This window comes from Tachyglossus aculeatus, chromosome 4 (genome assembly GCF_015852505.1).
Source record: "Tachyglossus aculeatus isolate mTacAcu1 chromosome 4, mTacAcu1.pri, whole genome shotgun sequence".
Taxonomy (NCBI): Eukaryota; Metazoa; Chordata; class Mammalia; order Monotremata; family Tachyglossidae; genus Tachyglossus; species Tachyglossus aculeatus.
In genome coordinates, this window is record NC_052069.1 from 99,911,940 (window position 1) to 99,936,365 (window position 24,426).

General features: G+C 45.3%; 1 protein-coding gene and 2 non-coding genes across 6 annotated transcripts in view; 2 read left to right on the plus strand and 1 right to left on the minus strand.

The window, feature by feature from the left end:
- Window positions 1-24,426, minus strand: part of RALGPS1 (Ral GEF with PH domain and SH3 binding motif 1) — a 479,351-nt gene that overhangs the window by 444,035 nt on the left and 10,890 nt on the right. The gene's annotated exons all lie outside the window — the stretch shown is intronic.
- Window positions 1,296-1,433, plus strand: LOC119927526. The gene has a single exon (XR_005450521.1). It is a non-coding gene; the product is annotated as a small nucleolar RNA SNORA7 (small nucleolar RNA).
- On the plus strand, window positions 19,900-20,036 carry LOC119927534. The gene has a single exon (XR_005450528.1). It is a non-coding gene; the product is annotated as a small nucleolar RNA SNORA7 (small nucleolar RNA).

Below are 24,426 nucleotides of genomic sequence, written 5' to 3' on the forward strand. Positions count from 1 at the left end.
TACAGATGATTCATTCATTTAATCATATTTATTGCTTACTATGTGCAAAGCACTGTACTAATCGATTGGGACAGTACAGAGAAGCAGTGTGGCTTAGTGGAAAGAGAATAGATGTGGGAGTCAGAAGACATGGGTTCTAATCCTGTCTCCATGACTTGCCTGCTGTGTGACCTTGGGCAAGTCCTTAGTTTCTCTGGGCCTCAGTTACCTCATCTGGAAAATGGGGATTAGAAGTGTGAGCCCCACGTGGAACAACCTGATTACCCTGTATCTACCCCAATGCTTAGATCAGTGCTTGGCACATAGTAAGTGCTTAACAACTACCATAATTATTATTATTATTATTGTTACAGTATTACAATAAAGAGACACATTCCCTGCCCACAACAAGCTTACAGACTAGAGGATGCTTAGAACAGTGCTTTGCACATAGTAAGCACTTAACAAATACCATCATTATCATCATTATTATATATATTAAATAAAGCTATTCTTCCTGTTAGTAACTGCTGCTGCTGAGAATCAAACTGTATCCATTTGGGAGGATGTTATTAAAAGACCGATATGCAATGGGCAATTCACTCCTCACCATGTGGATGCTTCTTGAAGGCAGGGATCATGATTACCAACTGCACTGTATATTCCCAAGCACTTACAACAGTGTCCTGCACACAGTAAGTACTCAATAAATACCGTTTATTGATTGAATATGAATATTCAATATGAATATGCTTCTGCATCTGTACTAATGAAGTATTCACAGGTTCCTGAGACCACACTTTCTGATGGGTAATGGGAGATCTCATCATCAGTTTGTCCCCCTAATTACGATCTATTTAAACTTTACGTTCCTACAAACTGGAGAAGGTATGTCGCTTTTTATAGTGCCCAGCACAGCACTGGAAAGGTGTAACGTTTCACAAATGATAAATGATAATGTTGACGATGATAGCGAGGTTAGGCCGCAGATTAAATTACTTTAAATGGATGAGAAGACCGTAGAACCACAGAGCTGGAAGAGACCTCAAAAGGTCATCCATATCATTCAGCTTCCCTGCTCCAAGCCAGAGAATGTGTGATCACGGGCCTGGGGGTTGGTCACAGGACATGGGTTCTAATCCCAGCTCCGCCTCTTCTCTGCTGTGTGACCTTGGACAGGTCACTTAACTCTCTGGGCTTCAGTTACCTCATGTGTAAAATGAGGATTAAATCCTCCTCCCTCCAGTTTAGACCGTGAGCCCTATTTGGGACTGGACTGTGTCCAACCTGATTTCCTGGTACCTACCCCAGTTCCTCCCCTCTCAGGATCACACTTGGAGAGCTTCCAGTACTCTACCAGTCTCGGCTTCGGGAGGGAGAGTCAAGCAAAGGCATATTCATTCCATTCCTAGCTTGGGCAGTGGCTAACGAGTGGAAGGCAATCTGCTACAAGTCAAAACACTTCTGCTGGGCAGCAGCAGCAGGGAAATAATCAAGGGCAGAAGAAAGCAATGATAAACCACTTCTGTACTTTTAATCAATCAATCAATCGTATTTATTGAGCGCTTACTGTGTGCAGAGCACTGTACTAACCGCTTGGGAAGTACAAGCTTGGTTTTATTTTACCAAGAAAACTCTCTGGATACACTACCACAACAATTGCAGGTGGAGAGTGAGGCGTTCCGGGGCAGAGGTGTCCATGGAGTTGCTATGGGTCGGAGACGACTCGACAGCATAAGACAAGACAAGAGCCTCTGTGTCCTGTGCTAGCAGAAACAGTTAGCTAACCGGCCAGTCCTCTTTCAAGCCAAATGAAAGAAATCACTGATGACCGGGAGGAATGGAAAGAGAGTCATTAACAAAATTATCCCACAAGGAAGTGTTTGCAGAAAATGAGATTAGACTCCTAAGTGCCACCTTTGAGGACCTGGCATTCCTAAACCACACAGGATGGAAATCTATGCTAAAACGGAAGACATGAGGAGCATTACTGGAAGCGCTGATGGAATTTATTGAGCACCTGCTCCGTGCCAAGCAGCATGGCCTAGTAGAAAGAGCCTGGGAGCCAGGGGACCTGGGTTCTAATCCCAACTCCAGCACCTGTCTGCTGAGTGACCTTGGGCAGAGCCCTTCACTATGCCTCAGTTATCTCACCTGTAAAATGGAGATTGCGACTGTGAGCCCCATATGGGACAAGGACTGTGTCCAACCTGATTAGCTTCTACCCCAGAGCTTAGTATAGTGACTGGTACACAAAAAGCACTTCACAGCAAACAAAAACTCCTCCCCATTGGCTTTAAAGCACTCCATCACCTTGCCCCCTCCTACCTCACCTCTCTATTCTCCTACTACAATCCAGCCCACACACTTCGTTCCTCTAGTGTTCCTTCTCACTGTACCTTGATCTTGTCTAGCTCACCGCTGACCTCTCACCCACATCCTACCTCTGGCCTGGAATATTTACTATTTACTATTCTATTTATTTTATTTTGTTAATATGTTTTGTTGTCTGTCTCCCCCTTCTAGACTGTGAGCCCACTGCTGGGTAGTCACCATCTCTGTATGTTGCCAACTTGTACTTCCCAAGCGCTTAGCACAGTGCTCTGCACATAGTAAGCACTCAATAAATACGATTGAATGAATGAATACCCTCTCTCCTCAGATCAGATAATTGCTCTCCAAAACCTGAAAGCCTTACTGAAGGCACATCTCCTCCAAGAAGCCTTCCCTGACTAAGCCCTCCTCTTCTCTTCTCCCACTCCCTTCTGTGTCACCCTGATTTGCTCCCTTCATTCATCCTACCTCCCATCCCTACAGCACATATGTATATAACTGTAATGTATTTATTTATGTATATTAATGCCTGTCTCCCCCTCTACACTGTGAGCTCGCTGTGGGCAGGGAATGTGTCTGTTGTTGTATTGTACTCTCCTAATCGCTTAGTACAGTGCTTTGTACACAGTAAGTACTCAGTAAATAGTACTTGTTAAATTCTTACTATATGCCGTGTACTGTACTAAGCACTGGGGTGAAAGCAAGCAAATCAGGTTGGGCACAGTCCCTATCAGTTGTGGGGCTCACAGTCTCAAACCCCATTTTAACAGATGAGGTAACAGGCACAGAGAAATGAAGCAACTTGCCCAGGGTCACAGAGCAGACAAGTGGGGGGATCTGGATTAGAACCCATAACCTTCTGAGTCCCAGGCCTTTGCTCTATCCATTAAGCCATGCTGCTTCTAAATACTATTTAATGAATGAATGAACTTAAATACCCTTTTTTTTAAAAAAAAAGCACTGCATTATAGACTGAAGAGAAGAGAAAACAAGTGAATTCAAACTCAGACCCTTAAGTGAGGCAGCACTAGGGGAGAGAGAAGTGGGAAATGAAGGAGATGGTCCACTGGCCTAGTGAATAATCTTGCAGTTTAAAAAGTCTTAAAAGGGCAAACCCAATTTTCAGGTAAATCATTTCTACTTCTCATGCTGCCACAGTTTGCTTGCCTCAGGCTTTTCAAAACAGAATCCTAGCTTCTTAACACTGAGGCGCCCTGTAACTCTGCTCAAGAGGAGAGAATTCAAAGTCCAAGTCTGCGTACTGTTTACGAATTATTATTTGATCCCACAGGGAAATGCCAGAAATTGGAAAATAGTGAATCGCGTGACCTCGTGCTGCGGTGAAGTCCTGACTGTTACGGTCACTTCAAGCCAAGTCACTAACTACAGAGCCAACACTACTATCCGGGTGCAGAATGATGCCACCGCTCCATTGCGTTTCTCAATGACGCCAAAGGGGTTGAGTCAGAAAATCCACGAGAGACATCGTCTCCTGCTTCTCCAAAAGTCTGCAGTGAAGCTGCCACCTTAGTCAGGCACCCCAAGCCACCCAACCCAGCACTTGGAGTCAGGAAACCCAAGAGTCCAGTGCCAGCTCCACCGCTTAGTGGCAAGATTATTTATTAAGCAATGACAGTGTGCAAAGCACTGTACTAAGCCCCGGAAAAAACCCATCAGTGAGACTTAGGTTCCCTGACCCTCAAGGGGCTCACCGCTAGCCTGCTGTGTGACCTAGGATAAGTCACTTAACTTCTCTGATTCTCAGTCCCTGTCAGACTGTAAACCCCAAGTAGGACAGGATCTGTGTCGGATGTAATTATCTTGTATCGACCCCAGTGCTTAATGCGGTGCTCGGCTCGTAGTAAGGGACAACTCTTTCGGAGTGAACGCACCCTGAACTTAGTGCAGCGCTCTGCACATAGTAAGAGCTCAATAAATACCACTGATGATGATGAAGGGCTACATAAATGTTATCACTACAAAACTCAGACAACATTAGAAATCAAGAAGAACATCAACAAGATTCAACCTGTACTGAGGATTTTGTTATTAATAATCAACATGGAACAATGAAAGTAAGGAATATTCCAGTTTCTGTGAACAAGTATGTGAGAAGTAAAAACCTGGCATAGATCCTGAACATTAGTCTGATGACAGAGCAGACAGAACCTCGAAAGTGAAACAGTGTCTGTTGTTGCTTTGAAGCTGAAACTATGCAAGCTGCCGCATTACCAATAAAGTAACAGACAGGTTTCAAAAAATATGTACAGGCATTATCCTCATGGATGAAATAGCATCCAGCCAGTTGGCTGCCACCAGGGTAAATTCAAATGTTTTGTAAAGCGGCTACAGGCTTTCAAAGAGTAGAAAAGTTAGTAACTGAATTGAGATTTCAACCACAGCCAAACACTCAAAACAAGTCATTCAACAATTCCCATACACTGAAAATCAAGCATCTCAAGTTTCAGCTGAAACAATACTGAAATGGATTAGATGGGACGTAGCGTAGCCTAGTGGAAAGAATACGGGCCTGGGAATCAGAGGACCTGGGTTCCAATCCTGACTCCGCCACTTGCCTGCTGGGTGACCTTGGGCAATCCACTTCACTTCTCTACCTCAGTTTCCTCCTCCTCCTCCTCATTTCCTCTTCTCCCACTCCCTTCTGCTTCACCCTTGCACTTCAATTTGCATCCTTTATTCAGCTCTCCCTAAGCTCCACAGCACTTGGGTACATATCCATCATTTGTTAATGTTTGCCTCTCCATCTAGACTGTAAGCTCACTGTGGGCAGGGAATATGTCTACCAACCCGTTACACTGTATGCTCCCAATCGCTTAGTTCAATGCTCTGCATTCAGTAAGCACTCAATAAATATGATTCATTCATTGACTGATACTCCCTTCTACTTAGACTTTGAGCCCCATGTAGGACAGGGACTGGGTCCAAAACCTATTTATCTTGTATCTACCCCAGTGCTTAGAAAAGCTCTTGGTATATAGTAAGCGCTTAAGAACTATCATAATTCATTAACAGAGAAAGTTTATCTTTGTGTTCAGTAAAACTGGCAGAAGTACCTTCTGCCCAAAAAACATTACAAAAAAACAACCGTCATTAAACTCAATTTCACTTGGTGCCGTCATTTGAACGCCACACCATTTTTAATTCAAATTTGGTATATTTCTCTTTCCTGTCCATTTTCCTAGTCCTATTTGTCAGAGTGGTTTTCGATTGAAGATTAATGGTAAATTATGAATTACACTTAAGAATTGTATTTCTGCGTATTTTCCTGATACCAAAAAAGACACAACTAATTGGCGAGGAAATTCCCAGAAGGCTAAAGGAAATTAATCAGATGTATGTGGGGAGTGGGAGAGATTTTGCCTCCTCCCTGCACTGGAGTCCTACCCAGGTCAAACTTTTGACTTCATTCATTCAATCATATTTATTGAGCGCTTATTGTGTGCAGTGCCCTGTACTAAGCACATGGAAAGTACAATTCAGCAATAAAGAGAGACAATCCCTGCTCACACCGGGCTGATAAACTAGAAGGGGGGAGACAGAAATCAAAATAAGTAAACAGGCATCAATATAAATAAGTAGAATCATAGATAAATACACATCAAAACAAGTAAACAAGAATCAATTTAAACAGAATTATAGATATAAGTGCTATGGGGCAGGAAAGGGGGGGAAGAACAAAGAGAACAAGTTGTGGTGATGCGGAAGAGGGGGAGCGGAGGAAAAGGGAGCTTAGTCTAGGAAGGCCTCTTAGAGGAGGTGAGCCTTCAGTAGGGCTTTGAAGTGGGGAAGAGAGATTGGAGGATTTGAGGAGGGAGGGCAATCCAGGCCAGAGGTAGGACATGATCCAGGGGTCGAGGGAAGGACAGGTGAGATCGAGGCACAGAGAGAAGGTTAGAACCAGAGGAGTGGAGTGTGTGGGCTGGGAGGTAGAAGTAGTGAAGGGAGGTGAGGTAAGACGGGGCAAGGTGATGGAGAGCTTTGAAGCCAAAAGTGAGGAGTTTTTTTTTGATGAGGAGGTTGGTAGGCAACCACTGAAGAACATTTCTGTAGAAAGATAATCTGGGCAGCAGAGTGAAGTATGGACTGAAGTGGGGAGAGGCAGGAGGCTGGGAGGTCAGAAAGGGGGAAGATGCAGTAATCCAGTCAGGATAGGATGAGTGATTGTACTAACGTGGTAGTGATTTGGATGGAGGCAAAAGGGCGGATTTTGGGGATGTTGTGAAGGCGAGACCAGCAGGATTTGGTGACGGATTGGATATGTGGGGTGAATGAGAGAGTGGAGTCAAGGATGACACCAAGGTTGTGCCGTCCACAGTGACAGAAAAGTTTGGGAGAGGACAGGGTTTGAGAGGGACGATAAGGAACTCTGTCCTGGACATGTTGAGTTTTAGGTGGTAGGAGGACATCCAAGTAGAGATGTCCTGAAGGCAGGAGGAGATGCGAGCCTGGGCGGACGGAGAGAGAACAGGGGAGGAGATACAGATTTGGGTGTCATCTGCGTTGAGATAATAGTTGAAGCCGTGGGAGCAAATGAGTTCTCCAAGGGAGTGAGTGTAGATGAAGAATAGAAAGGGACCAAGAACTGAACTTTGAGGGATCTCTACAGTTAGGGTTTGGGAGGAAGAGGAGGAGCCCATGAAGGAGATTGAGAATGAGCCTAGCCCCAGCTATAATGGGGCTAATACTTCAGTGGTCATTCCTCCAGTTCTATACCAGACGGGCCAATTTTCAGCTGGTCTTGCCAGGGGGCAAGATACAGCAAACCTTTCTGCCTGGTATTTTTATTTTATGAGTCTCCTTCCAACTCAGTTCCTGCTGCCAAGCCCCATGGCTTCCACGTACATCTCTGCACTTGGATCTGTGACCTTTGGACCTTTGATATCTGCTCCACCCTCAACCCCACAACACTTACGTACCTATCTTTATATTAGATATTATATATTGCTCATTTATTTTAATGCCTGTCTTCCCCTCTAGACCGAAAGCACGTTAGGAGCAGGGAACACATCTGCTAACTCTGTTGAACTATACTCTCCCAAGCACTCAGTACAGTGCTCCCTCTGCATATAGTAAGTGCTCAAGGCCGCTGATTAATTGATTGATTGATGGGCATAAAGTCCTGGGACAAGCATGTGTCTGCACCGGACTGTTCCCTGGAGAAATGCTCTGTGTTCAGATGTTCTGCAAATGTCCACATGACCTCATATATTGCATTGTGGGCCTGGCACAACACATGTTCATTCATTCAATCATATTTATTGATGCTTGCTATATAAATACTATACTATATTATACTATAGTATGCTATACTGTACTAAGTGCTTGAGAGTACAGTATAACAACAGACACAACCACCTCACGGTCTAGAGGGGGGAGACAGACATTAATATAAATAAATAAATGAATATACAGGTTATTGGTAAATGTGCTTCTAATGGACTTTGCATTGGTAGTTGGCATCCCATACATCTAAGTAAATAACTACTTAATGAGCCCCTATTGATTTACAACTCCAAGTGGCAGATGTGGTTTAAATAACAGTCACTCAGCTTAAAAATAGAGCTCAATTTGTACTGCGGATGCCCTCTGTGCCTGCAAAAGATTTCAGAGAATGGCAGGAGTCAGGGTCTCAAACCGAAGGTAGCCCCTCCACCTTGCCTACTGTGGTTGACTACCTCTCCCAGTTGGTTCAAGACATCTTGAGCTATAAGGTTTGGGTGCGAAAGTAGGGATGGCCACGTGAAGTCATGGGCACCTGTGTCTGTTATCCCAGGTGCTGTCACTGGCCGGCCTAATGCCCAGCCCACCAGCCAGCTGGGCTCATTGCCAGGGGGCTAGCAGGGATGTGTCAATAAAGCATTTCCCTTTGAAATTTGGCACGCACCTAGGATCTGCTGGGCATGCCCAATTCTCCATGACAGTGTCATGGCCCTGTCCCTCCCGGTCTCAATGGAAAAAGCCTTAGATGCTCCTCCATGACCAAGTCCTGAACTACCTGTTCACGATCTGGGCCCACGCAGAGCGTTTGTCTGAACTGCAAGAGCAGAATAATAGTTGGTGAGGGCCAAGATGCCAGTGAGGGCTCAGTTGCGTGAAAGCAGGGGGCAAAGAGGAGAGGAGGACCATGGTGTACGCTCGTTGTGAGCGGGGAACAAGTCTGCTAACTCTGCAGTACTGTCCTCTCCCAAGTGCTTAGTACAGAGCTCTGCACATAGTAAGCACTCAATAAGTACTACTGATTGATGGTCTGAAAGAATGGGGAAGAGGAGGAGAGGGACATAACATTTCCAGTTTCAGGCCCTAAGAAGGGTTAAATTCACAAGTAGTAGTACTAACAACATTTACTAAGCACTTATTGTGTGTACAAGACTGGGAAATGGACACAAGTCGGAATCAGCCACGGACTCTGTCCCTGGAGGGGCTCACAATCTCTGAACCTAGGTGGAGGAGAGGACTGGAGACCAGAACGTGGGGAGCAATAAAAGAGTAAAACATTAAAACAGCACCAAAAAAAAGACAATATGAAATGGGCATTTTTGTGGAGAAGAGGTGCATTGTGGAAATGTTGGTAGTAATAATAATAATATTTATGGCATTTGTTAAGCGCTTATTATGTGTCAGGCACTGTATGAAGCACTGGGGTGGATACAGCAAATTGGGCTGGACATAGTCCCTGTCTCATGTGGGGCTCACAGTCTCAATCCCCATTATACAGATGAGGGAACTGAGGCCCAGAGAAGTGAAGTGACTTGCCCAAGGTCAGACAGCAGACAAGTGGGGGAGCCAGGATTAGAACTCATGACCTTCTAACTCCCAGGCCCATGCTCTATCCACTATGCCATGTTGGGAGTGTCTGTTGGGCAAGAGGGAAAGCAGGAGATGCTGGGACATCAGTATCAGCCCTCACCCTGCCCTTCCTTCCTTCCCTTCCCTTCCTCCCCCAACCCAACCGCTTAACTTGGAAGCAACAGGGAATGGACCCAGGAAAACAGTAGTCATGATTTCAGGACTGGTCTGGCTTCCATCCCTGCATGCCCCCCGTTACTAGCTGCCCGGGGCAGCCAAGAAAAAGGGCACAGAGGGGGAGCAGGCATTCTGCCACAGGCACAAGAGTGCCCAGGCACAACTTGGCAAGAAAGGACGGAGTAATTACATTCGAGAGCAAATAGAGAGAAAGTGTATTCGTACAAAGAAACCCCCAGAAAATCAACCATCAGGGTCCTTTCCACAAAGCACGCTACCGCATTTTAGGCAACACACAATGCTTTTGCCCAAAGTTAGAGCAGTAAACCTTCCTCTCCCCCTCGTCCCCCTCTCCATCCCCCCATCTTACCTCCTTCCCTTCCCATCACCTGTATATATGTATATATGTTTGTACATATTTATGACTATTTATTTATTTATTTTACTTGTACATATCTATTCTATTTTATTTTGTTAGTATGTTTGGTTTTGTTCTCTGTCTCCCTCTTTTAGACTGTGAGCCCACTGTTGGGTAGGGACTGTCTCTATATGTTGCCAATTTGTACTTCCCAAGCGCTCGGTACAGTGCTCTGCACATAGTAAGTGCTCAATAAATACGATTGATGATGATGATGATAAACCTATTTGATGGATGAATACTACACCATCTAGATTAGAGACTATGCCCAAGAAACTGCAGTAATGAAATCTTTTATAATAACAATAATGATAATAATGTCATTCATTAAGTGCTTACTATGTGCCATGCACTGTACTAAGCGCTGGGATCGAGTCAAGAAAGATTGGACACTGTCCCTTTCATTCATTCATTCAATCGTATTTATTGAGCGCTTACTGTGTGCAGAGCACTGTACTAAGCTCTTGGGAAGTACAAGTTGGCAACATACAGAGACGGTCCCTACCCAACAGTGTGCTCACAGTCTAGAAGGTCCCTCACAGTCCCTTGCCCATGTGGGGCTCACAGCCTCAATTCCCATTTTACAGAGGAGGTAACGGAGGCACAGATAAGTAGAGTGACTTGACCACAATCAAACAGCAAACAAGTGGCAGGGCCAGAATTAGAACCCATGACCTTCTGACTCTCAGGCCCACGGTCTATCCATTCTGCCATGCTGCTTTTATCTAACTCATCATTAGTTTCCCAGATTCTGCAACTCAAGCTCCGAGTGACAGTCAGCACGATTTTTTAGGACAACATTCAGGGTGCCCCTCAATGCCCTATGGCTGCAGGACTTCCTAGTTAGCCAAGGCAAGAAAGATGTCACTTGGCCTGAAGAAGAGAAGACACCTAAGGGGGTTACTTAATTACTGATTTCAGTGGATTTTCAGAAGAGTGTTCTGACAGGTCTCCGTGCCAACAGAAGCCTGAACCCTCTGTAGCCTCATTGGTGGTGCTTTAGAAATGGGGGGAAGACACCAGAAATCTGGAAACCGAGCTTTCCTCTGTCAGAATGGCCCTGCCAGTTCTTGTGGAGGGGATGGGATAGATCAGACAGGATCCCAGTATGGAAGTCGAGGGGAGGGAAGAACTGGAGCTGAAGATGAAGTAGACCTGCCTGATGTCAGTGCAGAGCCCTCAAGAAGGCTTATATTGTTAAAAAAATAAGTTGTGGCATTTGCAAAGTGCTTACCATGTGCCAGGCATTGTACTGAGCTCTCCCGCCTCTAGCCCCAGCCCCTGTTAGCAGTAATAATATCTGGTATTTGCGCCTGGCACTGTTCTAAGCACTGGAGCAGACACAAGGTAATCAAGTTGGACACAGTCCTTCTCCCACATTGAGCTCAGTTTTAATCCTCATTTTACAGCTGAGGCCCAGAGAAGCCAAGTGACTTGCCGAAAGTCACACGGCAGGAAAGTGCCAGAGCCGGGATTAAAATCCAAGTCCTTCTGACTCGCAGGCCCAGGTTTATCCACCAGGACACACTGCTTCTCTATTTCTTTGGCTGTCAGAAGCAACAGCCCTGCCTCTCCACGGCTCCAAGCTGGTGGTCCGGCGTCTTCCTCGGGGGCTGGCCGCCACCACCCTCCAAGTCTGCTCGCCTCCCCGATGACTGAGGAGTCGAGGGGGTGGGAGCCATGCCAGGAGATTTCTTTTTTCTACTTTCGGCGCTGACACCTAAGTGCTCCAAGAACAACAAGATAGTTTTGGACTGTAACACGGTGGGCAGACGCCAGCCACGGAGATGAAGTGAACAGTATCAAGACTGCTACACAGACTGTGAGCCCACTGCTGGGTAGGGATTGTCTCTATCTGCTGCCGAATTGTACTTTCCAAGCACTTAGTACAGTGCTCTGCACAGTAAGTGCTCAATAAATACAACTGAATGAATGAATGAACCTTGAAAAGGTTTTGAACATCAACAGCAGCCTGGACTCTGGCAGCTGCTACAAAAATTTGCTCACCCTGAGGAGTTTATCGAGATCCACCATGACGGGGCAAAAAATAATATTTCCTCTCAACCTGTTAGTGGTGTGCTGCCAAAGCAAAGCAACCTCTAGAATTCCATACCTAGACTTTCTTCTCCACTTACAAATGATTTAAATAGCCTAAACATTATAAAAGCACTCCTATTTTCATTCATTCATTCGATCGGATTTATTGAGTGCTTACTGTGTACAGAGCACTGTACTAAGCACTTGGAAAGTACAATGCAACAACAGACAGTGACATTTCCAACAAGCAACCCCGAGGGAGCTGTACTCTGTGTATGTGCACACTTTCCAATAAACCTACCATGCAGGGCCTGAACAATCCCCCTGAAAATGCAGGCATCAGCACCAGAGGGTGACTAACTTGAGCCTCAAGGCTAGAGATCATTTGGTCCAGGGAGACTCTGGAAATCTGGGTCCCCAAATCCATTATGTGCCTAAGTACCCGGTCAGCCTTCAAACTGTCTCTCTGAAAATGCAGGAACAAGGGCCTGCCTTGGCTTCTCCCCCAGTTTTTCTTGGGCTTCTACTCTCAGATTGCCATAGAGTTCCCTAATCACTAAGCGCTCAATAAATACAATTGAATGAATGATCATTTGCAAACCTTCTCGTTTGTGTGGGTTTCCAGAGCGTACTCAATCCATCATTCATATATATTGAGCGCTCAGTTCCAAGACTTTTGATGATGCTCAGAATTGGTAAATGAACAAGTTTTCCAAAGGACCAGAAGCGTATCTTATCCCCAAGGATCAGGTTCCTTACTGAAATTTTAAGCAAAGCAGCCAAGGAGAGACTGAGAAACTAATTCAAAAAGCACAAACTTGCTTTACCCCATTAGAAACTGCAGGCTTTAAGGTTTTTTTTTATGGCATTTATTAAGTGCTCACTATGTGCAGAGCATTGTTCTTAGCACCGGGTTCTAGACTCTAAGCTCATTGTGGGCAGGGGATATGTTGCCAACTTGTACTTCCCAAGTGCTTAGTACGGTGCTCTACACACAGTAAGCGCTCAATAAATACAACTGAATGAATGAATGTCTGTTTATTAATTATTAATTATTATTATTCTGGTATTTAAGCGCTTACTGTGTGCTGAGCACTGTTCAGGTAATCAGGTTGTCCCACGTGGGGCTCACAGTCTTAATCCCCATTTTACAGATGAGGTAACTGAGGCACAGAGAAGTTAAGTGACTTGCCCAAGGTCATGCAGCAGACAAGTGGCAGAGCCGAGATTAAAATCCACATCCTCTGACTCCCAAGCCCGTGCTCTTTTCACTGAGCCATGCTGCTGTTCATGGTTATACTGTACTGGCCCAAGCACTTAGTACAGTGTTCTGCACACAGTAAGTCCTCAATAAATACAACTGAATAAAAGAATGAAGAAAAACATAGAATCTTGAATTGCCAAGATTAGTCATGGCACACCGGAGGAGCCTTAGGATCCTGCCAAGCTTCTCAGGGCAGTCAATCAATCAATCAATCAATCAATCGTATTTATTGAGCACTTACTGTGTGCAGAGCACTGTACTAAGCACTTGGGAAGGACAAGTTGGCAACATATAGAGACAGTCCCTACCCAACAGTGGGCTCACAGTCTAGGAGGGGGAGACAGAGAACAAAACCAAACATACTAACAAAATAAAATAAATAGAATAGATATGTACAAGTAAAATAAATAGAGTAATAAATATGTACAAACATATATACATATATACAGTCAAACCACAGACCAGGTTCGCTGATGATGTCAAGTTCTTTGACCTTTATCAATTCATCATTTACATCTTTTATACTGTTTATCTGAAAAGCATCGGGGTTTGGCAGAAAGTTAGGAGATCTGGGTTCTAAACCCAGCACCACTATTTGACTGCTGTGTGACCTTGGGTAAGTCACTACCTTGTGCCTTGTTTTCCTCAGCTGTGAAATGGGGAATACCTGCTCTCTCTCCCCATTAAACTAACTGTGAGTCCTAGGTGGGGCAAGGACTGTTTCTGATCTAATTACCTTAAATCTATGCCAGGGCTTACCACAGTGCTTGGCACATAGCAAGCATTTAACAAATATTACAATTATCATTATTATTACAGAGACTCCCAATATCATATTGTTGGAACGGACTATGAGTTCATAGGGGATCTCTGAAACCAGTGCAGAAAGGTAAGAGCCCCTACTGTACCCAAACATAATACATTTATGCAACAAATAATGTGATAATCTTGTCACACAGCTTGACTCAAATAAGACCACACAATTGTAATCAAGTAATCACCGCAATCGAGTAAAAGCTTAGACTGTAAGCCCCACGTGGGACAGGGGCTGTGTCTGACCCATTTATCTTGTATCTACCCCAGCACTTAGTACAATACTTGGCCCAAGTAAGCACTTAATTACCACAATTATTATCATCATTAACAATAATGATAATAATAAAAGTATAGAACCTCTAGAATTCATTTTTAAAATACTCTAAAGTTTGTTTTTTTTTCCCCAAGAGGAAAACAGCTTCACAGAGGAAACATCTATTAAAAAGAGAAGCTATTACTGAGAAACATGGAGTTCCTGTTTCCTAACAGTCTAAAAATATCTCTCTCTCTCTCTCACTAGAATACAAATTGAAGCTGGCATCCTCCGCAGTTATGGAATTGACTAAATGCCTACAATGGGCCAAACACTGTTCTAAGCCCTGGGGTACACACAAGATATTCAGATCAGCTAAGAGTTCCTCTCCTACAACAAGAGTCCCTCTCTTACACAGGGTCCAACACCTAAAAGGGAATGAAAATAGATATCTCAAGGCCATTTTTACTGATGAGCAACTGTGGCACACATAAATTGACTTGACCAAGATGATAGTGGACAAGTCTAGATTAAGAAAGAGGGGTTTATTCACGATCAACGGCCCTCACAGAGTATATACGAGTGTTCAGTGACCAAGACATGAATTATGTGGAAAAAGATCATTGAAGAGGCCGAAAAAAATAGCCTAGCAAGCAACAGGATCAGAGCTCATACAAAAGGGCTAGCTGGGTGGGTGAGAAGGGGGAGGATCTCAGAAATACTCTGTGGGCAGAACTGGCAGGACTTTGCAGTATACTGTATTTGAGAATTGGAGGAGACTGAGGAGTCAAGGATGACACTGAGGTTGGGGGTTTCTGGAATGGGGAAGATGGTAAAGTTACCAACTGAGACAGGAAAGTTAGCAGGGGCAGTAAATTTAGGAGGGAAGATGAGAAGTTCAGTTTAAGGTGCCAGCAGGATATTCAACTGGAGATGTCCTGGAGGCAAGAGGAGATGCAAGATTCCCTGACTAAGCCCTCATTTTCCCTCCTGGTCTTCCTGTTTGCATTCCCCATGCACTTGGATGTGAGCTCCTTAAAGCACTTCGATGCTCACCCCAGCCCCACAACACTTCGATCTGTCATATTTATTAAAGGCTTACTGTGTGCAGAGCATTGTACTAAACACTTGAGTGCCTATCCGTATACTCTATTTCCCCAATCCGTAATTAATCAATCGATTGTATTTATTGAGTACTTACAGTGTGCAGAGCACTGTAGTAAGTGCTTGGGAGAATATAATAAGAGATGGTGGGTCCGTTCCCAAGCTTACAGTCTAGAGGGGAATACTGACATCAATATAAAGAAATTATGGCTATGTACATAAGTTTGGTGGGGCTGAGGGGAAAAAAGGGGGAAAATCCAAGTGCAAGGGTGCCACAGAAGGGAGTGGAAGAAGAGAAAATGATGGCATAGTCGGGGAAGGCCCCTTGGAGGACATGGGCTTTTAAGGCGGCTTTGAAGTGGGGAGAGTGATTGTCAGATATGAAGAGGGAGGGCATTCCAGGCCAGAGGCAGGACATCAGTAGTGAGATAGAAGAGCTCAAGGTGCAGTGAGTAGGTTGGCATGAGAGGAATGAAATGTGCAAGCTGGACTGTAATAGGAGGTCAGGGACTTAGGATAAGGTAAAGTGATAAAAGGCGATTAAGGTGATTCGTGAGAAGCAGTGTGGCTACGTGGGAAGAACACGGGCTTGGGAGTCAGAGGATGTAGGTCCTAATTCCGGCTCTGCGACTTGTCTGCTGTGTAACCTTGGGCAAGCCACTTATCTTCTCTGTGCCTCAGTTACCTCGTCTGTAAAATGGGGAATAAGACAGAACCTCGCGTGGGACAACCGGATTACCCTGCATCTACCCCAGCGCTTAGAAAAGTGTTTGGCACATAGTAAGCACTTAAAAAATACCATAATTATTATTATTATTGAGTGCTTTAAAGCCTATGATAAGGAGTTTCTGTTGGATGCAGAGGTACATTATATTTATGTTAATTTATATTAATGTCTTTCTTCCCTTGTAGGCTGCAAACTCCTTGTGGGATTGCATCTACGAACTCCGTTGTATTGTACTTTTCCCAGGGCTTAGTAAAGTGCTCTGCTCACAATCAGCACTCAATAGATGCCACTGATTGATTGATTGAACTTGGTAACTCTCTCTGCATTGTAGTCCCACGAAGTACATATTTCATGTAATTCTTCAACTGTTGGGTGCTTTCTTATTTTATAAAATAAATGTCACGCAGTGCAAGTAGCAATCTGGGCCTTCAGAGCGTTCCACAAAAACAAATCCACCACACAAACGGAAAGTGCTGATTTCCTTGTCGCTACAATCATTAGCGTCACCTCACGTCCCCCAGGTGCCGCTGAAGCTATTTCTCCTCCTCTTCCCCCCACCCACTCTGAGTGCAAGTTAACAGAGAGGTCAGGGTTGCAGAGGTGGTCTGGGGAGTCATCTACGGGAGTAGATGAGCCCCCTGAGAGAGTGGAATATAGCGAGAAGACTAAGGACTCCAGGACAGAGCCCTGCAGGATGAGAGGTGGAAGAATCCGTCACCGAAGCCTGCCAGTCTCATCTTCACAACATCGCCAAGATTCTCCCTTTCTTCTCCAAACAGCCACCACGTTAGTACAATCACTCATCCTATCCTGACTGAATTACTGCATCAGCATCCTTTCTGATTTCCCAACCTCCTGCCTCCCTCCACTTCAGTCCATACTTCACTCTGCTGCCTGAATTATCTTTCTAAAGAAACGCTCAGGGCATGTCACCCCTCCCTACCTCAAAAATCTCCAGAGGTTGCCTATCAACCTCCATATCGAAGAAAAACTCCTCACTATTGGCTGCAAAGCTCTCCATCACCTTGCCCCTTGTTACCTCACCTCCCTCCTCTCCTTCTCCATCCCAGCCCACACACTCCGCTCCTTTGGTGCTAACCTCCTCACTGCGCCTGTCTTGCTGCCAATCCCTGGCCCAGAACACCTTCCCTCCTCAAATCTGCCAAACAATCACTCTTTCAAAGCCCTACTGAAGGTGCACCTCCTCCAAGAGGCCTTCCCAGACTAAACCCCTTTTTCCTCAGCTTCCCCTCCCTTCCACGTCCTCCACTCGCTCCCTTTGCCCTATCCCTCCCCACTTATGTATATATGTATATATCTATAATTTTATTACTTTATAATGATGCCTGTTTACTTGTTTTGATGTCTCCCCTCCTCTTGACTGTAAGCCCACTGTGGGCAGGGATTGTCTCTATTGCTGAATTGTACTTTCCAAGCGCTTAATACAGTGCTCTGCACCCAGTAAGCACTCAATAAATACGACAATGAACGAATGAAAAGAGAAGCCAGTGAACGAGGCAGACATGGAGCAGTCAGAGAAGTCAGAAGAGAACGAGGCTATGAGATTCACAGTCTCAGAGGCAGCCAAGGGGTCAAGGAGGATTAGGACAGAAGAAAGGTCCCTGGATTTGGCTATAACGAAATCACTGTGGACTTGAGGGAACATGGTCTCAGTGGATTGAAGGGGTCACAGCCTGATTGCAGGGAGTGAAGAAGAGGGTCGGTGGAGAGGGAGTGAAGGCAGAGGGCATAAAGAACCCATTCCAGGAGTCTGGATAGAAATGGGAGGAGGCAGAGGGATCAAGTGCTGGATAGTGGGGTGCAGGGTTCTGCAAAAGACTATCCCAGTCAATTAATTAATCAATCTTATTTTTTGAGCACTTACTGTGTGTAGAGCACTGTACTGAGCAATTGGGAGAGTTCAATAATCAATATAACAAAAACATTCCCTGCCCACAACAAACTTACAGCCTAGAGGGGGAGACAGGCATTTGCATAAATAAATTACAGAAATGTACATAAGTGCTGTGGGGCTGAGGCTGGGGGGCAGGGGGAGTGAATAAAGGGAGCAAATCAAGGTGATGCAGAAGGGAACGGGAGAAAAGGAAATGATGGACCTAGTCAGGGAAGGCCTCTTGGAGGTGATGTGCCTTCAATAAGACTTTGAAGGTGGGGAGAGTAATTGTCAGTTATGAAGAGAGAGGGCATTACATGCCAGAGGCAGACCTGGGTGAGAGGTCAGTGGCGAGATAAATGAGATCAAGGTACAGTGAGTAGGTTGGCATTAGAGGAGCAAAGTGTGCTGCAAACTGGGCTGGAGTAGGAGAGTAGCTAAATAAGGTAGAAGGGGGCAAGGTGACTGAGTCCCAACAGCGACCAAGACCATTCTTAGAAACTAGGGAAACCACTGGACTCGGATGTTTTCTTTCTTGTTCTCGCTCTCCCCAGCCTACTCCCTTCTTCCCTCCTGTATTTCCCTGTATCTTCCAGGGCTGGCTCGCTCCCTGAGCCACTGTGGTTGTCATTTCACTCTTTTCAGTTTCTCTTCTCCTCTTTCACACTTTCTGCCCCTGTCTCCCATCTATTAGATTGTAAGCTCTAGATGGGCATACATCTGTTGTAACATACCCTCCCAAACCAGTCCTTACTTCACTTTGCTGTCTGGATCATTTTCGCCAAAAAAAAAAAAAATCCAGTCCATATTTCCCCACTCCTCAAAAACCTTCAGTGGTTGCCCTTCCACCTCCGCATCAGAGACTCCTTGCCATTGGCTGTAAAGCACTCAGTCACCCTTGCCCCCTCCTCTCTTACCTTGCTGATTTCTTATTACAACCCAGCCCACAATCTTCACTCCTCCAATGCCAACCTACACTGTACCTTGATCTTGTCTATCTCACCACTGATCCGTGGCTTATGTCCTTACTCTGCCATGGAACTCCTTCCCCCTCCATAAACAACAGACCACTGCTCTCCCCATCTTCAAAGCCTTATTAACATCACAATTCCTCCAAGAGGTCTTCTGCAACTAAGCCTCACACCCCCTACCCCCTCTCCCTTCTGTATCACCTTTGCACTTGGATCTATGCACCCTTTAAGCACTTGGTATTCAACCATCCTCAGCCCCACAGAACTTATGTACATAGCTGTAATTTACTTCATTGTCTGTCTCCCCCCCCCCCGGCTATAGACTGTAAGCTCTTTGTGGGCAGGGAATGTGTCTACCAACTCTGTTGTACTCTCCCAAAAGCTTACTACAGTGCTCTGAACACAGCAAGTGCTCAATTAATATGATTGATTGACTGACACCTGATCCCTTTTCAGATCCTGAGGGAAACTCAAAGCAAGTCCCCTCTACCTCCCTCCTCTCCCCTTCCTGACAGTGTCTGAAAGGAGACTCACTTTCCTCAAGTCTTGGACAGTGAGGAAAGTGAGAAGGAAGTGATTTCATTTTAAGTCAGTCAATCATATTTATTGTGTGCAGAGCACCGTACTAAGCACTTAGGAGAGTACGATATAATAAAGTACAATATAACAATTAACAGACTCATTCCCTGCCGACAATGAGCTTACAGAATAGAAAGTTTATGAAGGGTCCCCTCTAGCCACCATCGGAGTCAGGAATTTCAGGCATGGAAGGGAGAGGAAGAGAAGCAGCGTGGCTCAGTGGAAAAGAGCCCGGGCTTTGGAGTCAGAGGTCATGGGTTCAAATCCCGGCTCCGCCACTTGTCAGCTGTGTGACTTTGGGCAGGTCACTTCACTTCGCTGGGCCTCAGTTCCCTCATCTGTAAAATGGGGATGAAGACTGTGAGCCCCACGTGGGACAACCTCATGAAGTTGTATCCCCCCAGCACTTAGAACAGTGCTTTGCACATAGTAAGCGCTTAATAAATGCCATTATTATTATTATTATTATTGTACATACTCTCAGGTGTGCAGTTTGAACCCATCCTAAGCCAAGGCCACCATATTCTTACTGCATGCTGCCTCTCTCAGGGTCGCACCTGGAGAGTTTCCAGTATCTACCAGTCTCGACTCCGGGAGGGAGAGTCAAGGAGAGGCCTAGCCATTCCATTCCCAGCTTGGCCAGTGGCTAGTGAGTGGAAGACAATCTGCTACAAGTCAAAACTCGCCCATGCCGAGCAGCAGCGACATGGGAAAGAGTCGAGGGCGGAGACTCGGGTTTACTGCGTGGAAGGAGGCAATGGTAAACCATTTCTGTATTGTTATCAAGAAAACTCTATGGATACACTACCAGAGAGAATGCAGATGGAGTTGGGGCGTTCTGGGAGAGATATGTCCGTGGCATCACTGTGGGTCGGAGACGACTCAACAGCATAAGACAAGACTCCATGCTGAGCACTGGACAAGCTGCTTGGGAGAGTACAATACAACAGAGTAAAACACAACAACACAAGGAGCTTACAGTCTAAAGGAGGAGAGGAACATTCAAATAAATTACAGGTAAGGGAAATGGGTATGTTCAAAATGTTATGAGGCTAAGTGACGGAAGGAATATTGAGAGCCTAAGGGTCACAGATCAAAGTGGATGAGCGAACAGAGGAAATAAAGCCTGAGTCGAGAAAGGCCTTTTGAAGGAAGTGTAACTTTAGCAGGGCTTGGAAGGTGGGAAAGGGGTGGTATGTTGGATATGAAGTGGAAGTTCCAGACTAGTGGGAGGGCATGGGCAAAAAGTTGGCAGTGAGATCATCATCATCATCAATCGTATTTATTAAGCGCTTACTATGTGCAGAGCACTGTACTAAGCGCTTGGGAAGTACAAATTGGCAACATATAGAGACAGTCCCTACCCAACAGTGGGCTCATGGGGTACAGTGAGCAAGCAGGAATTAGAGGAGTGAACTGTAGGAGCTGGGCTATAGCAGGAGATCGGTGAGGTAAGATAGGAAGGGGTGAGCTGACTGAGTACCTCAAAGCTGATGGATGGTAAGGATTGATGCGGAAGTGGATGGGCAACCACGGGATGTTTTGGAGGGGAGGGAAGATGTGGATAAAACGGCTTTTCTGAAAAGCAATCTGGGCGGCAGAGTGAAGTTTAGACTGGAATAGGGAGGGACAGGAGGCGTGGAATCGGCAAGGAGGCCGATGCAACAGTCGAGGGGGGCTAGGATAAGGGCTTGGATCAGCGTGGCAGCAGCCTGGATGGAGAGAAAGCGGGGCGATCCTGGAGAAGGTGTGAAGGCATTACAAAGTGGGTTCCCCCCCCAAGCACTGAGCTCCAGCACCGGGAACCCCAGCCTTGCCATCCTGGGGCCTCACCCCAGACCGGGCCTGCAGCAGCCGGGAGGACCAGGCCGGTGGCCGCCAGCTTCCACCTAATTTCAAACTTGGGGCCACCACTGTTGCTGGTATAATAGATGTGTTTATTTATATTAATGTAATAATAACAATAATAATAACGGTATTTGTTAAGCACTTACGTGCCAGGCATCATCCGAAGCGCAGGGGTGGATACAAGCAAACCGGGTTGGACACAGTCCCTGTCCCACGTGGGGCTCACGGTCTCAACCCCCATTTTACAGATGAGGTCACTGAGGCACAGAGAAGTGAAGGGACTTGCCCAAGGTCACACAGCAGACAAGTGGTGGAGCCATTAGAACCCATGACCTTCTGACTTCCCAGGTCTGCGCTCTATCCACTACGCAGGCTGCTTGTCATGTCTGTCTCCCCCTCTGGACTATAAGCTCGTTGTGGACAGGGAACGTGCCTATCAACTCTGTTACACTGTACTCTCCCAAGCACTCAGTACAGTTCTCTGAACATAGCAAGTGCTCAATTAATACAGAATGTCTCATACACACTGACTATTATTCTTATTTTTCCCTTTTCTAGACAAAGTGGTGGACCCAATGGAATACTGCACCCATCACTGATTCTGGCACTCTTTTATAATCACCATCACAAAATAGCCACATAAGAGGGGTTTTTTTGTTGTTGTTGCTGCTGTTTGGTTTTTTGGTTATTGTTTTTTAAAGAAAAGTCAGTGCGACCTTAAAACCACGAAGAACAAGTCCCACTGTCTATTCTTTGATTCAGTTACTCCTAACGCCAAAAAAATTCTCATTCATTCATTCAATTCAATCGAATGTATTGAGCGCTTACCGTGTGCAGAGCACTGCACTAAAGTGCTTGGGAAGTACAATTCAGCAACAAAGAGAGACAATCCCTGTCCACAACAACCTGTGAGTATTCTTCCTCTAAAGCTATCTTTCCGATTCGCACTTGGCAATTAATACAACAGAGGAAAAGAGCCTAAAAATAAGTGAAATAATTAGTGATGCTCTTGGCTGATAATCACACTGTAATAAAAGCCTTGAGTAGAGAAGGCAATGATCTATAAAATTAACTGAAAAAACCAAAGGGTGATACTAGAAAGATGATCTTACAAAGCACTTCGAATATTCCACATAAAGATTAGGCAGGACAAAAACCAACCATTTTTCAATCACAAAATCATTTCATTTCAATCCACATTTTAAATACTATTTTCCTTAATATGCTTCACAAAAATAAACCTTACCTCAAACTGTTTTACTTTAAGATAAGCGTGTCTTAATGGAAAGAGCCCGAGACTGGAAGTCAGGGAAATTAACATTTTAATCCCAGCTCCGCCACGTACCTTGTGATCTTGGGCAAGTTGCTTAACTTCTCTGGGCCTCAGTTCCCTCATCTGCAAAATGGGGATTCAAGACCTGTGCTCCCTTCTACTTGAACTGTGAGCCCCATGTGGGACCTGATTATCTTGTATCTACCCCAGCACTCAGTGCAGTGCTTGACACATACTAAACACTCAAATACCACAATAACTATTATTATTATCATCACTATTACTATAATCCATTCAAGCGTCCCATCTGAGGGCTGTTAACATGGGTTCTGAGCCAATGTGCCAACTGGCACAGATCAGACCTAACTTTCTATGAGAAACAGTGAAACAGTCAAGCTTCCCGACCGGAGATTTAAATTAAATTCACTGAAATCAAATCCACATGCTGTTCAATATTGTGTGACCATAATCTCTGGGGGCATCTTTCATTCATTGATGCTGTGGAGATGAGGGTGGGAGGACATCAAGTGCTTAAAGGGCACAGATTTAAATGCATAAGTGGCAAAAAAGGGAGTGGGAATAAAGGAAAGATGGTTTAGTCAGGAAGACCTCTTGCTTTAACTCTGTCCTCTCCTCTGCCCGGCAAAATTATTTCTCTTCCCTTATTGACACCCATGCCCACTGCCCTCACCAGTTGTTCCATTCATTCAATCGTATTTATTGAGTGCTTACTGTGTGCAGAGCACTGTATTAAGCGCTTGGGAAGTACAAGTTGGCAACATATAGAGCTTAGTACAGTGCTCTGCACACAGTAAGCGCTCAATAAATACGATTGATGATATAGAGACGGTCCCTACCCAACAGCAGGCTCACAGTCTAGAACATTCCAGACATTAAGGGCTTGGTACAGTGCTCTGCCCACAGTAAGCGCTCAATAAATATGATTGAACAAATTTAACTCCCTCCTCAGGCCCCTTGTCCCTCCACCTTCCCCAACCCCTGCCCCCAATGACCTGGTCATCTACTTTATCAAGAAAATTAACAACAGGTGCGAGGTGATTTTAGGAATCTCACACTAAAATCACCCCTCCCACTCAACTTTCCCATCCTTCCCAGCAGTATTTCTCTCCTGCCTCCTCTCAATTGCCACCCCCTCCACATGCGCATCAGACCCCCTTCCTTCGCACCTCATCAAAACTCTTGCCCCCTCCCTCCTTCCCTCCCTAACAGCCATCTTCATTCATTCATTCATTCAATCAATCGTATTTATTGAGCGCTTACTGTGTGCTGAGCACTGTACTAAGCGCTTGGGAAGTTCAACTTGGCAACACGTAGAGACGGTCCCTACCCAACAGCGGGCTCACAGTCTAGAAGGGGGAGACAGACAACAAAACATATTAACAAAATAAAATAAATGGAATAGTAAATATGTACAAGTAAAATATCTTCAACCCTTCACTCTCCAATGGCTTCTTCCCCACTGCCTTCAAACATACCCATGTGTCCCCAATCCTAAAAAACCCTCCCTTGACCCCACAGCTCCCTCCAGTTATCGCTCCATCTCCCCCCCACCATTCCTCTCCAAACTCCTCGAGTGAGTCTTCTACACCCGCTGCCTCAAATTCCTCTCTTCCAATTCTCTCCCGGACCCCCTCAGATCTGGCTTCCGTGCCCTTCACTCCACTGAAACCGCCCTCTCAAAGTTCACCAGTGATCTCCTAATTGGCAAATCCAACGACTTCTTCTCCAACCTGATCCTCCTCGACCGCTCAGCTGCCTTTGACACTGGGGACCACCCCCTTCCAGGGGAAGGGGGTTATCCAACCTTGGCTTTACATATTTATTACTCTATTTATTTATTTATTTATTTATTTTACTTATACATTTCTATCCTATTTATTTTATTTTGTTGGTATGTTTGGTTCTGTTCTCTGTCTCCCCCTTT